At 42.5% G+C, this 22,665-nt stretch overlaps 1 pseudogene; it reads left to right on the top strand.

Annotated features, from left to right (window-relative positions):
• LOC143541349 (SNW/SKI-interacting protein pseudogene) overlaps nucleotides 1-20,850 on the top strand; it is a 34,271-nt pseudogene extending 13,421 nt beyond the window's left edge.
• Nucleotides 20,851-22,665: the final 1,815 nt, after the last annotated feature.

The following is a 22,665-nucleotide window of genomic DNA, read 5'->3' as shown; positions in this document are numbered from 1 at the left end:
AATTATAAATAATATATATCGTTTTTAAATAAATCATATATTAGTTTTTAATATATCCTTACTTTATAAGATTTTTATATCAAATATTTGGTGAGATTAATTTTTAATTTAATGAGATGTTATAACTCGTTTAAGAAATATTTGGGTTTGATGAGACTTATACCCGTGAATTCGGGTCAAATGCATTAGAAGCCTTCATTTAAAAATCAAGCAAATTAGGTGACTCCAAAAAAAAGGGGAGCGACCACATCGCGACACGTAAGATTTTTATGGTTTCGTTTATATATATATATTACTAGTTTTTATCCCCCATATTACGGGGGCTGTTTACATTACTCGTTTTTAATATTTATATATCTTTTTGGGTTTAATTTTATTTATTATAATGAAATTTATAATATACTTAGAGTTTGATGATAAAAAGGTTTCACAAATAACTAAGATGTTATAACCCGGTTTAAAGGTTATATGAGTTTGGTAAGACCCAAGACCCACTTATTTTTTTTACTATAAAATTGTTTCTTAAATATAAATTATTTTTTTTTAAAAAAATCATATAAAAACTTTTACTATATCCTATTTTATAGAATTTTCACATCAATAATTTGGTAATTTAATGAGATGTTATAACCCGTTTAAGGAATATCTGGGTTTGGTAAGACCCATACCCGTGAATTCGGGTCAAATGCATGAGAAACTTTCATTTGAAAATCAAGCAAATCTGATAACTCCAGAAAAGGGGGAGCGAACACATCGTGACACGTAGGATTTTTATGGTTTCGTTTATATATATTATTGTAGATAGATTTTACTTATGTATAAACATATAAAAATGATTATGTTGATGACTTTGTAGTAATGGGAACATGACATTAAGAGAAAGAGTACAAGATGGGGATAAGATTGGAACCACTGAAAAATGTGGACATGAAGAAGCGTGGATTGACTCACTGGTAGACGATCTACTTTTCTCGGGTGTGATTATGCTATTTCACCGATGGATCTCTGGGATCTGGATTCTTCCACCTACAAAATGAACAGCACCGTCAACTTACCCCTCAGAAAGGGACAGAGGGGTCCTCTTTGGGGTAACCCTCCGGTGTGAGAATAAGTATTTGTAGGAGAAGATAATAATATCAGAGTAAGGAAATTTGGAGTGTATTGCTTGATATAGCTGAATACTTGTGTAATTGTCTGTCCTTGGATGTAACTGAGTGATTGAGTATTTATAGTGCTAGGGTTTCCACTTGTGACATCTGACCCGATCCGACCCGACCCAGGTACCCGTTTCTCCGATCCGATCTCTTTCTTTTATGATTTAATATTTATTTATACTTATACTTTATTTTTAATAATAATATTTTCCTTCCCGCCGTCCCGTCCCTCTTCTTCTCTCTTTCCGCCTTCTTTTCCCTCTTGTTGTCGTCCCGCCTCTTTCTCTCTCTTGACGTCGTTCCGCCCTTACGCCTTGAACCCCCTTTTTCTCTTAACTCTTTGCTTGTCCTTTGTTTCTTCCCGCCTAAGGTTGTCTGCGCAGCTCCACGCGCCAGACTCCTTGCAAGGAAGCCTGCGCGAAGACCAGTTGTTCCTGCGATACGCGAGGCGAACTGTTCCCGCGACGCGCTAAGAATTGTAGTTCTTCTCGCAGCGCGCTAAGAACGGTAGTTCTTCCCGCGACGCGCTAAGAATTGTAGTTCTTCTCGCGGCGCACTAAGAACGGAAGTTCTTCCCGCGGCGCGCTAAGAATGGAAGTTCTTCCCGCGGCGCGCTAAGAATGGTAATTCTTCCCGCGGCGCGCTAAGGATAATAGTTCTTCCCGCGGCGCGCTAAGGTTTGTTCTGTCAGCCTTCGCCCTCGCGCGTGCGCTCGAGCCTTCTCGCGCTAAACCCTTTGAGTTTCCTTCTGTTTAATCTAGCCGTTTGCTTTTATGTTGTCTTATCTTCTGTGCTGTTGACCTGACCTATCTTATGTCTGAAAAGTTACTTTTGGCGCAGCATGCACACCAACCCCATGGTTGACAGAAAAAGTGACTGACATTATCTTTTGAGATCTGCTTTTTCCATGCTTGACCAGTACCTTTATCTGACCCGCCCATGCCTGTTTACTGTTCCCTGTCAGCTTTTCCTTTGCCCCCTGCAGTTGCCATATCTTTTGATATCTTTTGCTTTTGGAATCTTTTACTTTTTGAGATCTTTTCCCCTTTTTTAGGGATTGTGTTCCCTAGGGTTTCTCTATAAATAATAATGTTATTTTCCTAACACTTCACACACAAACACTTATTTTAACCTCCTCCTTGATCTCTCTGCCGCCTCCCTCTCTGCCTCCGTCTTCCTCCTTGTTCTGCCCTGTTTTCCGGTAATCTATTATATATAATAATGTGTTTAAGTTACTTATTAATTATGCTAACTTATAATCAAGACTTAAAGCAAATCGTTAAAACAATAATCTTTAATTATAGGTTAACTTGTGCTTGTTTAAAGTTGGTTCTTGCTTTATCTTACACCGCATCGTTTATCAAGTGAGTAATCTCGTACCTAATCCCTTTTTATTTTCAATGTTTTGGGATGTTCATGTGTTCATACAAACTTAGAGTCTTAAACTTATTTATGAACTTTAGTCGCCCAGTATCCCATGTGTTGAGGACGTTTACTTGGCTGTTTATTTGTATGTGTGTATCATTAACCGCTTTGTTCGGCCTATTCCGCAGTTTTCATGGATCCATTAGATGAACACGGGAGACCTATCGTTTACGGTTTTCTTTGTTTACACTTGCACAGATGTTTTCTCGTTTTTGTGCTCATTTGGGAGCACGGATTGAACTATGAACTATGAGCTATGATCTATTTAGGCTTGATCACAATCTGATTGCACCCTTGTTAAACACCAGACATACACGTGTTGCGCGCAGATTTATTGTTATCTATGTATTGTATTAAACTTGATTTCTCACCAACACGCAAGTGTTTGACGTTTTATTTTAACACATGTTCAGGTTTGCTGTAGCTACATTTGGAGCTTGTGGACACGTAGGACGTTTTTACTTTTGGACCTAGATTAAAATGTAACAAGTCAAGTTATTATTGTTCGAATATTTTGTCTTATAATATATTGATTTATGTTGATTTATGTTATCTTGTGTTTACTTTGCGCGTGCGCGAATGAATGTATTTATTAAATATTGACACCCAAATAGTGTCACGAGTAATGAAACAATATGTGGCGCCCCGATGTATAATCCGCCTTTGGTCGGGGTGTTACAGATTGGTATCAGAGCTCGTTGACTTTAGGATAGGTGGTTAGACGTAACGGCCTAGAATACCTAAGAGTCCCTTTTCGCGCATGAGAGAAATCTCATGTTTGCGCGCTTATTGTTAATTACTCGTTATTTATGAATATGCTCGCGCTTGCGCAGTATATGATTTTATGTTTTATTTCGCGATATTTCGATTTTTTGTTGAATTTCGATTTTTTATTGATTTTACTTACATATTCGTTAGTTGGATTTGAAAATCCGAAAAGTCATGGTGATACATGAATAGTTGATTTTCAATTTCCATTTACGATTATGTTCTGAGGTTGGAGACTTGAAAAGTCATGGTGATACATGAATTGTCAGCCTCCAATACTCATTTTCTTGTATATTTTATATTGACGATTGAAAAGTCATGGTGATACATGAATCGTCAATCTCCAATACTCGTTTGCTCGTATATTTTAAATTGGGAATTCGGAAAGTCATGGTGATACATGAATTGTCGATTCTTGATTCGAATTTGTTACCTTTATTAAGTCTGCATTTAGGGTCATTTAATTTACTTTAACTTTTGACAGTAACTGACTCCGTGAAACCAAGCTTTTCGAGGTTATACTTTGCATTAAAACCAAGATATTAACAAAATTAAAACTTTTATAGAATGCCTCCGCTATTTCGCCGTCATCAGAGGAGAGAAGCCTCGCGCAGACGTTCGCTGCAACGTTCCCAGGAAATGGCCGCCGCAATAGCCCAAGCTTTAAACCAAAACAATACCAACACCTCTGGTTACAACATTAAGTCCTTTAATGCGGGTAACCCTCCAAAGTTCACAGGTCTTGAAGGAGCCACCGTGATGCTCCAATGGCTCGAGAAGATTGAAAACACTTTCCTCCACACCCAATGCCCCTCAGACAGACGAACCCTATATGCTTCCAGTGTCCTGGAATCTAGAGCGCTTACATGGTGGAATGGAGTAGCTCATGCGCGTGGCGCAGAAGCTGCTTCTAGCATGACATGGGAGGAATTCAAGGAAATTCTGACACGAGAATTCTGCCCTCCCAACGAAGTTAAGCGCTTGGAGGAGGAATTTTGGAATCTTAAGCAATACAGCGGTGAAGCGCGCGAGTACGCGACGCGCTTCCATGAACTAAGTCTGCTTGTCCCTCACCTTGTTACCCCTTCCCGCCGAGCCATAGAGAAATTCCTTGGGGGTCTCCCCATGGAAATTCAAGATTCTGTATGGGCCAGAAACCCAGTTACCCTCTCTGACGCCATCGAATTGGCCGTTGTGCTCAGCGACAACCATGTCAGAGCAGGAACCCTGTTCCTGCGGGGAACTGAGAAGACCAAACCCACCAAGACTGCCCCTGAACCAACAGAAACCAAACCCGAACCCTCAAACCGTAACAACCTCAAGCGCAGGCGCAAAGCCTATGCGCTTACCAACCCGCCCATTGTTCAGCAACCCACCTATCAACCTCCAGTTTACGCGCCTAACCCACTGTCGACCTACCCAACACCTCCTATAGTCCACAACTATGCCTTAACCAATCCCGCACTCCCTGTCCCGCCAACTAAGAAACCTTACACAGGAAACCAACCCTTTTGCCCAACCTGTAGACTTCACCACCCAACTCAGACCCCGTGTCGACAATGTAACCATGTGGCCGCATTGGTCACTCAGCCGAATACTGTAGAGTCCCTCCCGCCAATCCAATTGCGCCAATACCACCAGCCTACCCGCAGAACCCACAACCAACCTACCACAACCCACGACCCAGATCGTGCTTTAACTGCGGTGATCCCAGTCATTTCCGGAACGCGTGCCCGAGACTACAAGTTCAGATTACGCAAGCGAATCCGGTGAACCAGATTTCAAACCAAGTGACACGCGGACGAGCTTTTAATATAACCGCGCACCAAGCGCAAGCGAATAATGACGTAGTTAATGGTACATTTTTGCTTAACGGACATTATGCATCTATACTTTTTGATACTGGCGCCGATAGAAGTTTTATTTCTCGCGCGTTTGAGCAGAAGCTTGCGCGACCGCGCAACGATTTAAAAGAAAATTTTTCAGTTGAATTGGCTAATGGCGAAACTGTTTTAATTAACTCAGTGATTAAAGATTGCATGCTTAACCTTAACGAAAACGATTTTCTAATCGACCTCATCCCCATGCCCCTTGGAAGTTTTGATGTTATTATTGGTATGGACTGGCTCTCGAAGAATCGCGCCGAAGTTATTTGCGCCAAGAAGTTGATTCGCATTCCTCGAGAAAATGGTGATCTTCACATCTACGGCGAGAAACCCTCCAACGGTCTTAAACTTATGTCTTGCGCCGAAGCCCGAAGGCTCATGCGGAAAAGGTGTATTGCATTCTTAGCCCATGTGGTTAAACCTGCTGAAGAAAAGAAGCTTCGCGATATCCCTGTTGTGCGTGATTTCCCTGAAGTTTTTCCTGATGATCTTCCTGGTATCCCTCCCGCTCGTGAAGTCGAGTTTCGTGTTGATCTTGTCCCTGGTGCTTCCCCCGTAGCTAAATCTCCTTACCGTCTTGCGCCCGCTGAGATGCAAGAATTGGCGAGCCAACTTCAGGAGTTGACTGCTAAAGGATTCATCCGCCCTAGCTCTTCGCCCTGGGGTGCTCCGGTGTTGTTCGTTAAAAAGAAAGATGGATCGTTTCGCATGTGTATTGATTACCGCGAGTTGAACAAACTCACCATTAAGAACCGGTATCCCTTACCGCGTATTGACGACCTCTTCGATCAACTCCAAGGTGCCTCTTGTTTCTCCAAGATCGATCTCCGTTCTGGTTATCATCAGTTGCGTATCCGCGATGAAGATGTTCCCAAGACTGCTTTTCGTACTCGTTATGGCCATTTTGAATTCTTGGTCATGTCCTTCGGTTTAACCAACGCACCCGCCGTTTTCATGGATCTAATGAATCGGGTGTGTAGGCCTTTCTTGGATAAATTCGTGATTGTGTTTATCGATGACGTTCTGATTTATTCTAAGACCAAGGCCGAGCATGAGCAACATCTTCGATTGGTATTGCAAAAGCTTCGAACCGAGAAGCTCTTTGCCAAGCTCTCCAAATGTGAATTCTGGTCTGATGAAGTACAGTTTCTTGGCCATGTTGTGAACAAGATGGGTATCCATGTCGACCCATCCAAAATTGAAGCAATCAAGAACTGGATTACGCCGACCACTCCTACCGAGATCCGTTCCTTTCTGGGCTTAGCTGGTTATTACCGGCGCTTCATTTCGAACTTCTCGAAGATCGCTTTGCCTTTAACAGCTCTAACGCACAAAGGTAAACCGTATATTTGGGGCTCGAAACAAGAAGAAGCCTTTCTGACGCTCAAGCGTTTGTTGTGTGAAGCTCCTGTTCTTGCGCTACCTGAGGGTAATGAAGATTTTGTCGTGTATTGCGATGCATCCAACCAAGGTCTCGGTTGTGTTCTTATGCAACGAGGCAAGGTTATCGCTTACGCATCAAGGCAACTCAAGGTTCACGAGAAGAATTATACAACTCACGACCTCGAACTAGGCGCAGTTGTTTTTGCCTTAAAGATCTGGAGACACTACCTTTATGGTACTAAGTGTATCCTCTACACTGACCATAAAAGCCTTCAGCATATCTTTGATCAGAAGGAACTTAACATGAGGCAACGCCGATGGAACGAACTCATCAGCGATTACGATTGTGAGATCCGGTATCATCCTGGTAAGGCTAATGTGGTAGCCGATGCGCTCAGCCGTAAACCCTGCCAGCTTAACTGTATCTTGCCGCGCACGCAGCTTCACTTTGCGCCGATTCAGAGCAATCTTGAATCACGCATTCGTGACGCGCAGCGCGCATCCATCAGTAATGGTAACCTTCGCGCCGAGTTAGCGTGTGGCGCGGAAGCGCACTTTGTCCCTAATCTGAGTGGAATTCTCTGTTATCTTAATCGCATCTGGATTCCCTTTGATGAGAATCTTCGCGCTGATATCCTGAGTGAAGCGCACAAATCTCGATATTCCGTTCATCCTGGCGCCGATAAAATGTACAAGGATTTGCGCATTACTTATTGGTGGCCCGGTATGAAGAAGGATATTGCTGTGTTCGTAGCTAGATGCCTGACTTGTTCTAAAGTAAAAGCTGAACACCAACGCCCATCTGGTTTGCTCGAACAACCAGAAATTCCTATGTGGAAATGGGAAGGTATAGCGATGGACTTTATTACCAAGTTACCTTTGACAGCAAGCAAACATGATAGCATTTGGGTAATAGTGGATCGTTTGACTAAGTCTGCTCACTTTCTGCCCATTCGTGAAAACTACCGTGTTAAGCAACTCGCGCAGCTTTATGTCAAAGAGATTGTCTGCCGTCATGGTACTCCTTTGAGCATCATATCCGATCGCGATGGCCGTTTTATATCTCGCTTTTGGAAATCTCTCCAATCTGCGCTAGGAACTCGCTTGGACATGAGTACTGCATATCATCCTCAGACTGACGGACAGTCTGAGCGAACTATTCAAACTCTTGAGGATATGCTCCGATCTTGTGTTCTTGATTTTGGAGGTAATTGGGATTCGCACCTGCCTTTGATCGAGTTCTCTTATAATAACAGCTATCATTCCAGTATTGGTATGGCCCCATTTGAAGCACTTTACGGTCGTAAGTGCCGCTCCCCGATTTGTTGGAGCGAAGTGGGTGAAACTCAAATCACAGGACCCGAACTTGTTCAAGAGACAACCGATAAAATCGCCAAGATCCGTGATCATCTGCTGACTGCCAGAAGCCGACAGAAGAGTTACGCAGATCGCAGGCGAAAGCCTCTCGAATTTCAAGTTGGTGATCTTGTTCTCCTCAAGGTGTCGCCCTGGAAAGGTGTTGTCCGCTTTGGGAAGAAAGGAAAGCTTGCTCCTCGATATGTTGGACCATTTAAGATTCTCGCGCGTGTGGGAAAAGTTGCCTACAGACTTGACCTGCCGCCCGCGCTCAGTAATGTGCATCCAACGTTCCATGTATCCAATCTTAAGAAGTGTTTAGCTGACGAGAACCTTCACATCCCACTTGATGAAGTTCAAGTTGATGAATCTATGCATTTCGTTGAGAAGCCTGTTGAGATTATGGATCGCGAGGTTAAGCAAACCAAGCGCAGTCGTATCCCTATCGTGAAAGTTCGCTGGGAGTCCAAGCGCGGAGCCGAGTTTACATGGGAAAGGGAAGATCAAATGAAGATCAAGTACCCGCACCTGTTCTCTGCGCAACCTACTTCGAGATAAATTTCGGGACGAAATTTCTTAAAGTAGGGGAGACTGTGACATCTGACCCGATCCGACCCGACCCAGGTACCCGTTTCTCCGATCCGATCTCTTTCTTTTATGATTTAATATTTATTTATACTTATACTTTATTTTTAATAATAATATTTTCCTTCCCGCCGTCCCGTCCCTCTTCTTCTCTCTTTCCGCCTTCTTTTCCCTCTTGTTGTCGTCCCGCCTCTTTCTCTCTCTTGACGTCGTTCCGCCCTTACGCCTTGAACCCCCTTTTTCTCTTAACTCTTTGCTTGTCCTTTGTTTCTTCCCGCCTAAGGTTGTCTGCGCAGCTCCACGCGCCAGACTCCTTGCAAGGAAGCCTGCGCGAAGACCAGTTGTTCCTGCGATACGCGAGGCGAACTGTTCCCGCGACGCGCTAAGAATTGTAGTTCTTCTCGCAGCGCGCTAAGAACGGTAGTTCTTCCCGCGACGCGCTAAGAATTGTAGTTCTTCTCGCGGCGCGCTAAGAACGGAAGTTCTTCCCGCGGCGCGCTAAGAATGGTAATTCTTCCCGCGGCGCGCTAAGAATGGTAATTCTTCCCGCGGCGCGCTAAGGATAATAGTTCTTCCCGCGGCGCGCTAAGGTTTGTTCTGTCAGCCTTCGCCCTCGCGCGTGCGCTCGAGCCTTCTCGCGCTAAACCCTTTGAGTTTCCTTCTGTTTAATCTAGCCGTTTGCTTTTATGTTGTCTTATCTTCTGTGCTGTTGACCTGACCTATCTTATGTCTGAAAAGTTACTTTTGGCGCAGCATGCACACCAACCCCATGGTTGACAGAAAAAGTGACTGACATTATCTTTTGAGATCTGCTTTTTCCATGCTTGACCAGTACCTTTATCTGACCCGCCCATGCCTGTTTACTGTTCCCTGTCAGCTTTTCCTTTGCCCCCTGCAGTTGCCATATCTTTTGATATCTTTTGCTTTTGGAATCTTTTACTTTTTGAGATCTTTTCCCCTTTTTTAGGGATTGTGTTCCCTAGGGTTTCTCTATAAATAATAATGTTATTTTCCTAACACTTCACACACAAACACTTATTTTAACCTCCTCCTTGATCTCTCTGCCGCCTCCCTCTCTGCCTCCGTCTTCCTCCTTGTTCTGCCCTGTTTTCCGGTAATCTATTATATATAATAATGTGTTTAAGTTACTTATTAATTATGCTAACTTATAATCAAGACTTAAAGCAAATCGTTAAAACAATAATCTTTAATTATAGGTTAACTTGTGCTTGTTTAAAGTTGGTTCTTGCTTTATCTTACACCGCATCGTTTATCAAGTGAGTAATCTCGTACCTAATCCCTTTTTATTTTCAATGTTTTGGGATGTTCATGTGTTCATACAAACTTAGAGTCTTAAACTTATTTATGAACTTTAGTCGCCCAGTATCCCATGTGTTGAGGACGTTTACTTGGCTGTTTATTTGTATGTGTGTATCATTAACCGCTTTGTTCGGCCTATTCCGCAGTTTTCATGGATCCATTAGATGAACACGGGAGACCTATCGTTTACGGTTTTCTTTGTTTACACTTGCACAGATGTTTTCTCGTTTTTGTGCTCATTTGGGAGCACGGATTGAACTATGAACTATGAGCTATGATCTATTTAGGCTTGATCACAATCTGATTGCACCCTTGTTAAACACCAGACATACACGTGTTGCGCGCAGATTTATTGTTATCTATGTATTGTATTAAACTTGATTTCTCACCAACACGCAAGTGTTTGACGTTTTATTTTAACACATGTTCAGGTTTGCTGTAGCTACATTTGGAGCTTGTGGACACGTAGGACGTTTTTACTTTTGGACCTAGATTAAAATGTAACAAGTCAAGTTATTATTGTTCGAATATTTTGTCTTATAATATATTGATTTATGTTGATTTATGTTATCTTGTGTTTACTTTGCGCGTGCGCGAATGAATGTATTTATTAAATATTGACACCCAAATAGTGTCACGAGTAATGAAACAATATGTGGCGCCCCGATGTATAATCCGCCTTTGGTCGGGGTGTTACAGATTGGTATCAGAGCTCGTTGACTTTAGGATAGGTGGTTAGACGTAACGGCCTAGAATACCTAAGAGTCCCTTTTCGCGCATGAGAGAAATCTCATGTTTGCGCGCTTATTGTTAATTACTCGTTATTTATGAATATGCTCGCGCTTGCGCAGTATATGATTTTATGTTTTATTTCGCGATATTTCGATTTTTTGTTGAATTTCGATTTTTTATTGATTTTACTTACATATTCGTTAGTTGGATTTGAAAATCCGAAAAGTCATGGTGATACATGAATAGTTGATTTTCAATTTCCATTTACGATTATGTTCTGAGGTTGGAGACTTGAAAAGTCATGGTGATACATGAATTGTCAGCCTCCAATACTCATTTTCTTGTATATTTTATATTGACGATTGAAAAGTCATGGTGATACATGAATCGTCAATCTCCAATACTCGTTTGCTCGTATATTTTAAATTGGGAATTCGGAAAGTCATGGTGATACATGAATTGTCGATTCTTGATTCGAATTTGTTACCTTTATTAAGTCTGCATTTAGGGTCATTTAATTTACTTTAACTTTTGACAGTAACTGACTCCGTGAAACCAAGCTTTTCGAGGTTATACTTTGCATTAAAACCAAGATATTAACAAAATTAAAACTTTTATAGAATGCCTCCGCTATTTCGCCGTCATCAGAGGAGAGAAGCCTCGCGCAGACGTTCGCTGCAACGTTCCCAGGAAATGGCCGCCGCAATAGCCCAAGCTTTAAACCAAAACAATACCAACACCTCTGGTTACAACATTAAGTCCTTTAATGCGGGTAACCCTCCAAAGTTCACAGGTCTTGAAGGAGCCACCGTGATGCTCCAATGGCTCGAGAAGATTGAAAACACTTTCCTCCACACCCAATGCCCCTCAGACAGACGAACCCTATATGCTTCCAGTGTCCTGGAATCTAGAGCGCTTACATGGTGGAATGGAGTAGCTCATGCGCGTGGCGCAGAAGCTGCTTCTAGCATGACATGGGAGGAATTCAAGGAAATTCTGACACGAGAATTCTGCCCTCCCAACGAAGTTAAGCGCTTGGAGGAGGAATTTTGGAATCTTAAGCAATACAGCGGTGAAGCGCGCGAGTACGCGACGCGCTTCCATGAACTAAGTCTGCTTGTCCCTCACCTTGTTACCCCTTCCCGCCGAGCCATAGAGAAATTCCTTGGGGGTCTCCCCATGGAAATTCAAGATTCTGTATGGGCCAGAAACCCAGTTACCCTCTCTGACGCCATCGAATTGGCCGTTGTGCTCAGCGACAACCATGTCAGAGCAGGAACCCTGTTCCTGCGGGGAACTGAGAAGACCAAACCCACCAAGACTGCCCCTGAACCAACAGAAACCAAACCCGAACCCTCAAACCGTAACAACCTCAAGCGCAGGCGCAAAGCCTATGCGCTTACCAACCCGCCCATTGTTCAGCAACCCACCTATCAACCTCCAGTTTACGCGCCTAACCCACTGTCGACCTACCCAACACCTCCTATAGTCCACAACTATGCCTTAACCAATCCCGCACTCCCTGTCCCGCCAACTAAGAAACCTTACACAGGAAACCAACCCTTTTGCCCAACCTGTAGACTTCACCACCCAACTCAGACCCCGTGTCGACAATGTAACCGATGTGGCCGCATTGGTCACTCAGCCGAATACTATAGAGTCCCTCCCGCCAATCCAATTGCGCCAATACCACCAGCCTACCCGCAGAACCCACAACCAACCTACCACAACCCACGACCCAGATCGTGCTTTAACTGCGGTGATCCCAGTCATTTCCGGAACGCGTGCCCGAGACTACAAGTTCAGATTACGCAAGCGAATCCGGTGAACCAGATTTCAAACCAAGTGACACGCGGACGAGCTTTTAATATAACCGCGCACCAAGCGCAAGCGAATAATGACGTAGTTAATGGTACATTTTTGCTTAACGGACATTATGCATCTATACTTTTTGATACTGGCGCCGATAGAAGTTTTATTTCTCGCGCGTTTGAGCAGAAGCTTGCGCGACCGCGCAACGATTTAAAAGAAAATTTTTCAGTTGAATTGGCTAATGGCGAAACTGTTTTAATTAACTCAGTGATTAAAGATTGCATGCTTAACCTTAACGAAAACGATTTTCTAATCGACCTCATCCCCATGCCCCTTGGAAGTTTTGATGTTATTATTGGTATGGACTGGCTCTCGAAGAATCGCGCCGAAGTTATTTGCGCCAAGAAGTTGATTCGCATTCCTCGAGAAAATGGTGATCTTCACATCTACGGCGAGAAACCCTCCAACGGTCTTAAACTTATGTCTTGCGCCGAAGCCCGAAGGCTCATGCGGAAAAGGTGTATTGCATTCTTAGCCCATGTGGTTAAACCTGCTGAAGAAAAGAAGCTTCGCGATATCCCTGTTGTGCGTGATTTCCCTGAAGTTTTTCCTGATGATCTTCCTGGTATCCCTCCCGCTCGTGAAGTCGAGTTTCGTGTTGATCTTGTCCCTGGTGCTTCCCCCGTAGCTAAATCTCCTTACCGTCTTGCGCCCGCTGAGATGCAAGAATTGGCGAGCCAACTTCAGGAGTTGACTGCTAAAGGATTCATCCGCCCTAGCTCTTCGCCCTGGGGTGCTCCGGTGTTGTTCGTTAAAAAGAAAGATGGATCGTTTCGCATGTGTATTGATTACCGCGAGTTGAACAAACTCACCATTAAGAACCGGTATCCCTTACCGCGTATTGACGACCTCTTCGATCAACTCCAAGGTGCCTCTTGTTTCTCCAAGATCGATCTCCGTTCTGGTTATCATCAGTTGCGTATCCGCGATGAAGATGTTCCCAAGACTGCTTTTCGTACTCGTTATGGCCATTTTGAATTCTTGGTCATGTCCTTCGGTTTAACCAACGCACCCGCCGTTTTCATGGATCTAATGAATCGGGTGTGTAGGCCTTTCTTGGATAAATTCGTGATTGTGTTTATCGATGACGTTCTGATTTATTCTAAGACCAAGGCCGAGCATGAGCAACATCTTCGATTGGTATTGCAAAAGCTTCGAACCGAGAAGCTCTTTGCCAAGCTCTCCAAATGTGAATTCTGGTCTGATGAAGTACAGTTTCTTGGCCATGTTGTGAACAAGATGGGTATCCATGTCGACCCATCCAAAATTGAAGCAATCAAGAACTGGATTACGCCGACCACTCCTACCGAGATCCGTTCCTTTCTGGGCTTAGCTGGTTATTACCGGCGCTTCATTTCGAACTTCTCGAAGATCGCTTTGCCTTTAACAGCTCTAACGCACAAAGGTAAACCGTATATTTGGGGCTCGAAACAAGAAGAAGCCTTTCTGACGCTCAAGCGTTTGTTGTGTGAAGCTCCTGTTCTTGCGCTACCTGAGGGTAATGAAGATTTTGTCGTGTATTGCGATGCATCCAACCAAGGTCTCGGTTGTGTTCTTATGCAACGAGGCAAGGTTATCGCTTACGCATCAAGGCAACTCAAGGTTCACGAGAAGAATTATACAACTCACGACCTCGAACTAGGCGCAGTTGTTTTTGCCTTAAAGATCTGGAGACACTACCTTTATGGTACTAAGTGTATCCTCTACACTGACCATAAAAGCCTTCAGCATATCTTTGATCAGAAGGAACTTAACATGAGGCAACGCCGATGGAACGAACTCATCAGCGATTACGATTGTGAGATCCGGTATCATCCTGGTAAGGCTAATGTGGTAGCCGATGCGCTCAGCCGTAAACCCTGCCAGCTTAACTGTATCTTGCCGCGCACGCAGCTTCACTTTGCGCCGATTCAGAGCAATCTTGAATCACGCATTCGTGACGCGCAGCGCGCATCCATCAGTAATGGTAACCTTCGCGCCGAGTTAGCGTGTGGCGCGGAAGCGCACTTTGTCCCTAATCTGAGTGGAATTCTCTGTTATCTTAATCGCATCTGGATTCCCTTTGATGAGAATCTTCGCGCTGATATCCTGAGTGAAGCGCACAAATCTCGATATTCCGTTCATCCTGGCGCCGATAAAATGTACAAGGATTTGCGCATTACTTATTGGTGGCCCGGTATGAAGAAGGATATTGCTGTGTTCGTAGCTAGATGCCTGACTTGTTCTAAAGTAAAAGCTGAACACCAACGCCCATCTGGTTTGCTCGAACAACCAGAAATTCCTATGTGGAAATGGGAAGGTATAGCGATGGACTTTATTACCAAGTTACCTTTGACAGCAAGCAAACATGATAGCATTTGGGTAATAGTGGATCGTTTGACTAAGTCTGCTCACTTTCTGCCCATTCGTGAAAACTACCGTGTTGAGCAACTCGCGCAGCTTTATGTCAAAGAGATTGTCTGCCGTCATGGTACTCCTTTGAGCATCATATCCGATCGCGATGGCCGTTTTATATCTCGCTTTTGGAAATCTCTCCAATCTGCGCTAGGAACTCGCTTGGACATGAGTACTGCATATCATCCTCAGACTGACGGACAGTCTGAGCGAACTATTCAAACTCTTGAGGATATGCTCCGATCTTGTGTTCTTGATTTTGGAGGTAATTGGGATTCGCACCTGCCTTTGATCGAGTTCTCTTATAATAACAGCTATCATTCCAGTATTGGTATGGCCCCATTTGAAGCACTTTACGGTCGTAAGTGCCGCTCCCCGATTTGTTGGAGCGAAGTGGGTGAAACTCAAATCACAGGACCCGAACTTGTTCAAGAGACAACCGATAAAATCGCCAAGATCCGTGATCATCTGCTGACTGCCAGAAGCCGACAGAAGAGTTACGCAGATCGCAGGCGAAAGCCTCTCGAATTTCAAGTTGGTGATCTTGTTCTCCTCAAGGTGTCGCCCTGGAAAGGTGTTGTCCGCTTTGGGAAGAAAGGAAAGCTTGCTCCTCGATATGTTGGACCATTTAAGATTCTCGCGCGTGTGGGAAAAGTTGCCTACAGACTTGACCTGCCGCCCGCGCTCAGTAATGTGCATCCAACGTTCCATGTATCCAATCTTAAGAAGTGTTTAGCTGACGAGAACCTTCACATCCCACTTGATGAAGTTCAAGTTGATGAATCTATGCATTTCGTTGAGAAGCCTGTTGAGATTATGGATCGCGAGGTTAAGCAAACCAAGCGCAGTCGTATCCCTATCGTGAAAGTTCGCTGGGAGTCCAAGCGCGGAGCCGAGTTTACATGGGAAAGGGAAGATCAAATGAAGATCAAGTACCCGCACCTGTTCTCTGCGCAACCTACTTCGAGATAAATTTCGGGACGAAATTTCTTAAAGTAGGGGAGACTGTGACATCTGACCCGATCCGACCCGACCCAGGTACCCGTTTCTCCGATCCGATCTCTTTCTTTTATGATTTAATATTTATTTATACTTATACTTTATTTTTAATAATAATATTTTCCTTCCCGCCGTCCCGTCCCTCTTCTTCTCTCTTTCCGCCTTCTTTTCCCTCTTGTTGTCGTCCCGCCTCTTTCTCTCTCTTGACGTCGTTCCGCCCTTACGCCTTGAACCCCCTTTTTCTCTTAACTCTTTGCTTGTCCTTTGTTTCTTCCCGCCTAAGGTTGTCTGCGCAGCTCCACGCGCCAGACTCCTTGCAAGGAAGCCTGCGCGAAGACCAGTTGTTCCTGCGATACGCGAGGCGAACTGTTCCCGCGACGCGCTAAGAATTGTAGTTCTTCTCGCAGCGCGCTAAGAACGGTAGTTCTTCCCGCGACGCGCTAAGAATTGTAGTTCTTCTCGCGGCGCGCTAAGAACGGAAGTTCTTCCCGCGGCGCGCTAAGAATGGTAATTCTTCCCGCGGCGCGCTAAGAATGGTAATTCTTCCCGCGGCGCGCTAAGGATAATAGTTCTTCCCGCGGCGCGCTAAGGTTTGTTCTGTCAGCCTTCGCCCTCGCGCGTGCGCTCGAGCCTTCTCGCGCTAAACCCTTTGAGTTTCCTTCTGTTTAATCTAGCCGTTTGCTTTTATGTTGTCTTATCTTCTGTGCTGTTGACCTGACCTATCTTATGTCTGAAAAGTTACTTTTGGCGCAGCATGCACACCAACCCCATGGTTGACAGAAAAAGTGACTGACATTATCTTTTGAGATCTGCTTTTTCCATGCTTGACCAGTACCTTTATCTGACCCGCCCATGCCTGTTTACTGTTCCCTGTCAGCTTTTCCTTTGCCCCCTGCAGTTGCCATATCTTTTGATATCTTTTGCTTTTGGAATCTTTTACTTTTTGAGATCTTTTCCCCTTTTTTAGGGATTGTGTTCCCTAGGGTTTCTCTATAAATAATAATGTTATTTTCCTAACACTTCACACACAAACACTTATTTTAACCTCCTCCTTGATCTCTCTGCCGCCTCCCTCTCTGCCTCCGTCTTCCTCCTTGTTCTGCCCTGTTTTCCGGTAATCTATTATATATAATAATGTGTTTAAGTTACTTATTAATTATGCTAACTTATAATCAAGACTTAAAGCAAATCGTTAAAACAATAATCTTTAATTATAGGTTAACTTGTGCTTGTTTAAAGTTGGTTCTTGCTTTATCTTACACCGCATCGTTTATCAAGTGAGTAATCTCGTACCTAATCCCTTTTTATTTTCAATGTTTTGGGATGTTCATGTGTTCATACAAACTTAGAGTCTTAAACTTATTTATGAACTTTAGTCGCCCAGTATCCCATGTGTTGAGGACGTTTACTTGGCTGTTTATTTGTATGTGTGTATCATTAACCGCTTTGTTCGGCCTATTCCGCAGTTTTCATGGATCCATTAGATGAACACGGGAGACCTATCGTTTACGGTTTTCTTTGTTTACACTTGCACAGATGTTTTCTCGTTTTTGTGCTCATTTGGGAGCACGGATTGAACTATGAACTATGAGCTATGATCTATTTAGGCTTGATCACAATCTGATTGCACCCTTGTTAAACACCAGACATACACGTGTTGCGCGCAGATTTATTGTTATCTATGTATTGTATTAAACTTGATTTCTCACCAACACGCAAGTGTTTGACGTTTTATTTTAACACATGTTCAGGTTTGCTGTAGCTACATTTGGAGCTTGTGGACACGTAGGACGTTTTTACTTTTGGACCTAGATTAAAATGTAACAAGTCAAGTTATTATTGTTCGAATATTTTGTCTTATAATATATTGATTTATGTTGATTTATGTTATCTTGTGTTTACTTTGCGCGTGCGTGAATGAATGTATTTATTAAATATTGACACCCAAATAGTGTCACGAGTAATGAAACAATATGTGGCGCCCCGATGTATAATCCGCCTTTGGTCGGGGTGTTACACCACTGATTGGGCTCAGCCTTGTTGGCCTCCTCCAATTGATTTGCGCCACGTGTCCTTGGGGACACCTGGTGCTTTTTCATTGGTTATAACCTCGTGGTAGCACATGGGTTTTGCTGAGTTGTCCACCTTTCATTGGCAGCTGTCAACATCAGCATATTCTTATTCCTTAAAAAGATACATTCTGGAAGGTTGTCTGACGTGCACAATCAAGGTTGCCATAATCCTGATTTGGATAAGGACGATGTTGATTATGTGCATGTGCGATACGCGCCTATCCTGAGGATGCGCGAGGTCTTCTCTTTATTCTCACGCGCAGATGTTTCATGCGCAGATGTGATATGCACAAGCATGTGATATGCGCCACGCGCGGATGCGCCATGCGCAGATGTGATATGCGTGAGCATATGTGATGCCTGAGCATATGTTATATGTGCCGTGCGCATAGGTTTTGGCTTTGTGCCTTCATAATGTCTTGATTTCAAGCCTCTTGTCTATATCTTGTGGGTTGACCCGCCTCGCTCGGTGTTGAGGCGGGTACATACCTCTTCACATTGCATCAAGTGGGTGTTGATGAGAAATGATGCCCATATGGCTAAAGATGTTACTTGTATCATTCATCTTTGCTCTTTTGTATTCAATTATGTTTTTATTCATATTTCTAAATTAAATTTGCACTCATTTATCATCAAATCAACTTGTTTGGCCTAATTATGATTTTCAATGAGTATTGTTTGGAGATTGAGATACAATCCTTTAATGTGACAATTGGGGATGTAATTGTGTGGATCAGTGGATGTGAACATTGTATTACATATGAATATATGATGCTCACAGCCTCACATTTAGATACATGGTATTCACATAATATTGTTGACTGATCCACGTAAGACGCTAAAAGAATATTGTTGACGTCCGGGCCGGGTTTCAAAACACCGCATAAGACCAACCGCAACCAGTTTGATAACTTGTTCATTGAAAAGTGGTTTGTCTTTCAATTGGTTTCTTAAACTACATCTAGAAGCTAATGCATTTAAAATCAATTGGTCACTCACGGTGAGCACAAACAATTAATTAACTCCTTCTATGCACCCCAGACGACATTTGGTATCTATCAATAAGATTTGTGATTATTGATTATTTATTAAATACAAATTGTATGTTCAACAAATTCAGTTCATGTTAAAAAATAACTGTTATTTAAAAAAAATATTGTAACAAGTATAACTAATTAATGCTGCCTAACCCAAGCTCGACAATTAAGCATTTTGAGCTCGAGTCAACTATCAGTGTTAACTAAATAATAAAATCATAATCAGTAAAGTTAATTTATATTTGTGTAAGTCCCACAATCCCACATTGGTTGAGAGGGAGGACGTAGCGATGAGCAAATGATATCGAGTACCGAATTGGACACCTTTGATACCAACCTTTTGACGTTTGAGATCGTTATAGTACCGGTATTTTCCTAAATTTTGGTCTTCGGTACCGGTACCTATATTTGGGGATTTTTGATACCGGTATTTTCCATTACCGAGTTCATCCCTAGGAGAACGTAGTGTTTCTTATAATGGGTGAAAACTTTTACTACCAGAAAGTGTTTTGCCTGGGCGAGAAATTCATTGGGTGAAAAGATAATACCGTGACATGTACATATACAAAAAGGGTAAATATGTAAAATCACACACGTTAAATATGGCGATGGACAACCCACAAGGGACAAAGTAGACAATATCCTGTGACGGTTCCCTTGAGATCACGTTACTTGTTGAACAAGCTTGTTATTCTATATATAAATACCTACAATATTATTTGTGATCCATATCATTATCCACAAACACTACATAATAGAAATAGTGTTCCTATCATCATCGTATTAGGGTATCGAATTAAGGTTTCATTAATAGTGTCGAAGAGCCAACAACAACAACAACGGTATGATACAGATTTTAGATTTTTAGATGAGTTTCAAGATTCATCAAAACAAAAGGATATGATTGAGAAAACCAAACTAGAAACAACTAAAGCTCTTGTAAACATTATGCTAGCTAGTACTCATGCTGCACAGTCCCAACAACATTCTTTAAAGTTTATAAAGTATAAACACTCGGGTGCAGGCGCAATGCAAAGAATGGTCAGGATGGTGGAAACGCCTGTTGACCCGTTAAGTTTAAACACAAGCGCGGGGCAACCGCTCCCCGCCTGTGCTGGTCATGCACTCCCCGGTTCAAGACCAAAAAGATTGGAAGGTCCCGCCCTGCATTTCCAACTGGAAAAACCCTCAAGGGTACACGATCCCACTCGATAAACGCTTAGCTGCTACAGATGGTGCGGGCAGGGGGCTTGAACAAGTTCAAGTTAATGACGGGTTTGCACAGTTTGCGGAAGCTTTATACGTAGCTGAACAACATGCCCGCGAAGATCTTTGTATCAGGTCCAAAGTGCTAGAGGAGATGATGTTGAAAGAAAAAGAAAAGAAAGAGCAAGAGTTACGTGCGTTGGCTCAAAAAGCACGGTCTGAAAGAAATAATCATGAGATGAAAGAAGAGCGGGTCCAAAGAGAGAAAATCCGGGAGGAAAGACATAAAGAACGGGAGAGGGAAAGGCGGCTGGAGGCTAAAGATGGACCCGCCAAGGGGAAAAAGCGTAAGATCACCCGAGAACAACGGGATCGTGACATGAGTGAAAAAGTGGCTTTGGGTATGGCGTCTTCTTCGGCTGCCGGTGCAGGCTGTGAAGTTATGTATGACCAGCGTTTGTTCAATCAAGAGAAGGGTATGGACTCCGGGTTTGGTTTTGCAACCGATGATCGGTACAGTGTTTATGACAAGGGCTTGCTTACTGCCCAGCCTACTACTTTGTCCGCTTTATACAGACCGGTCAAGGATAGCACTATCATGTATGATGATCAGTTTGGTCTGGACCAGTTTATAACACGGGTTAAGTGTTGGATATTTTAGTGTTATTGGATTAACTTGTCGATGGAGGAAATAACGTTAGAGATTAAACGAGTTAGGTGACGCGGGAGTGCGGGCTTGTTTAATAATAATGTTATTTGGGCTTTGTATACTAGGGCTTAAGTATAATGATAAGTGGGCTTATGATTAATCAATTGGGCTCACGTGAGATATGGGAATTGATTTATATATGTCGCTGATTTCATTCTCTGGATAACAACATATCATCTCATCGAATATTCAAAGAACAGAGAAGACGGTTACTTCTTCGCTGGTTCTTCATCATATTCATAGGATCATCAAAATCCAATTCCAACTACAGAAAATCTCTGTCTTATCCAATAAATCATTGCGTGTAACCCGCAAATAGGTTTATCTTAAAGTGATTCACGATTCAGAGATTAATCCAGGCAACTGTTCAAGAAAGTAAGATTGAAATCATAATTACAGGTTTGCTTCATTGATCGAATTCATCCTCCAGGTACGCAATTTATACAACATTAAGGGGTCAACAAACCGACCGGGAGCATGAGATCGGCGAGTGGTTTAAGTGTTGGCTGCTAGTTTTGAATTGTTTTGTTTTGATGTTGGTTGAATGTATTCAAGACAGACTTGTTACTTTTAAATAAAAGTGTAATACTCCATATTGTATCAATTAATAAACTGATTCTGCATACTCGATTTTGTGCTTATTTTGTTTCTGGTTGATTTTAAAAAATATTTATTGTTTATGCGAATGTTTTAATTCTCTGCACTCTGTTGCATTGTTGGTTTTGACCTCCTATTGTGGTTTATTATAATTGATGATGGAACTAAATTAAGTTAATATTAATATCTATGTTCCTTAGGTGTAAGTTGAAAACTAACAGTTAGGTTCTTGAAGCTAGAAGCGATGATTTTGTTAATGTTCAATCTTTATTTTTTCAGGTTCTTGATGCTACAAGCTCGTGTGAGGGTGGTAGTGGTATGCGCGACCATAGCCTGCTGCCACCTAATTCGCGCACTATCAGGGCCAGCTCTGAGAATTGAAAAAAAAAAAATTGGTCGAAGGCGAAAAATATTTTGGGCCTAAAGTAAATAAGAGTATTTTGTTGGTTTTAAACAATCTATTTTTTAAATTGGCTTCCTTGGTTATAATATGGGTTGTTTAAAAAACTATGTACAAATATAGGCTTTAACATGTTTCAAATGAGGCTAGAACCCACAACCTTTTAGTTAGAAGTCAAAACCCTTTGTCACTAGACCAAGTTAGTTGCTTTATAATTGTGTTAAAACATTAAGTATAGATATAGTTTTTCATCAAAATACATATAATTTTAAAAAAAAAATCCGGGCCTAACGGGTAGTCGGGCCTATGACCGTCGACTACCCTGCCATATGCCATGGTTGGCCTTGCACACCATTACCCCCGGCCTAACATTATGAGAAAGAGTACAAGAATGGGGATAAGAATGGAACCATTGAAAAATGTGGACATGATTATGGTTGGATTGCGTCAAGTGAGTGTTGATGAGAAATGATGGCCCATATGCACAAAAAAAAAAACACTACTATTCACTTTTAGCTAAAGATGTTACTTGTATCATTCATCATTGCTCTTTCGTATTCAATTATGTTTTTATTCATATTTTTAAATTTAAATTTGCAGTCATTTATCATCAAATCAACTTGTTTGGCCTAATTATGATTTTCAATGAGTATTGTTTGGAGATTGAGATACAATCAGTTAATATGACAGTTGGGATGTAATTTTGTGGATGTGAACATTGTATTACATATGAATATATGTTGCTCACTGCCTCACATTTAATTACATGT

The sequence above is a fragment of the Bidens hawaiensis genome, unplaced genomic scaffold (assembly GCF_021521415.1).
Source record: "Bidens hawaiensis isolate Kalapana, Puna unplaced genomic scaffold, B.hawaiensis_p1.1 tig00000820_1, whole genome shotgun sequence".
NCBI lineage: Eukaryota > Viridiplantae > Streptophyta > Magnoliopsida > Asterales > Asteraceae > Bidens > Bidens hawaiensis.
The sequence above is the reverse complement of the archived record's forward strand: the minus strand, read 5'-3'. Positions and strand labels throughout refer to the sequence as shown.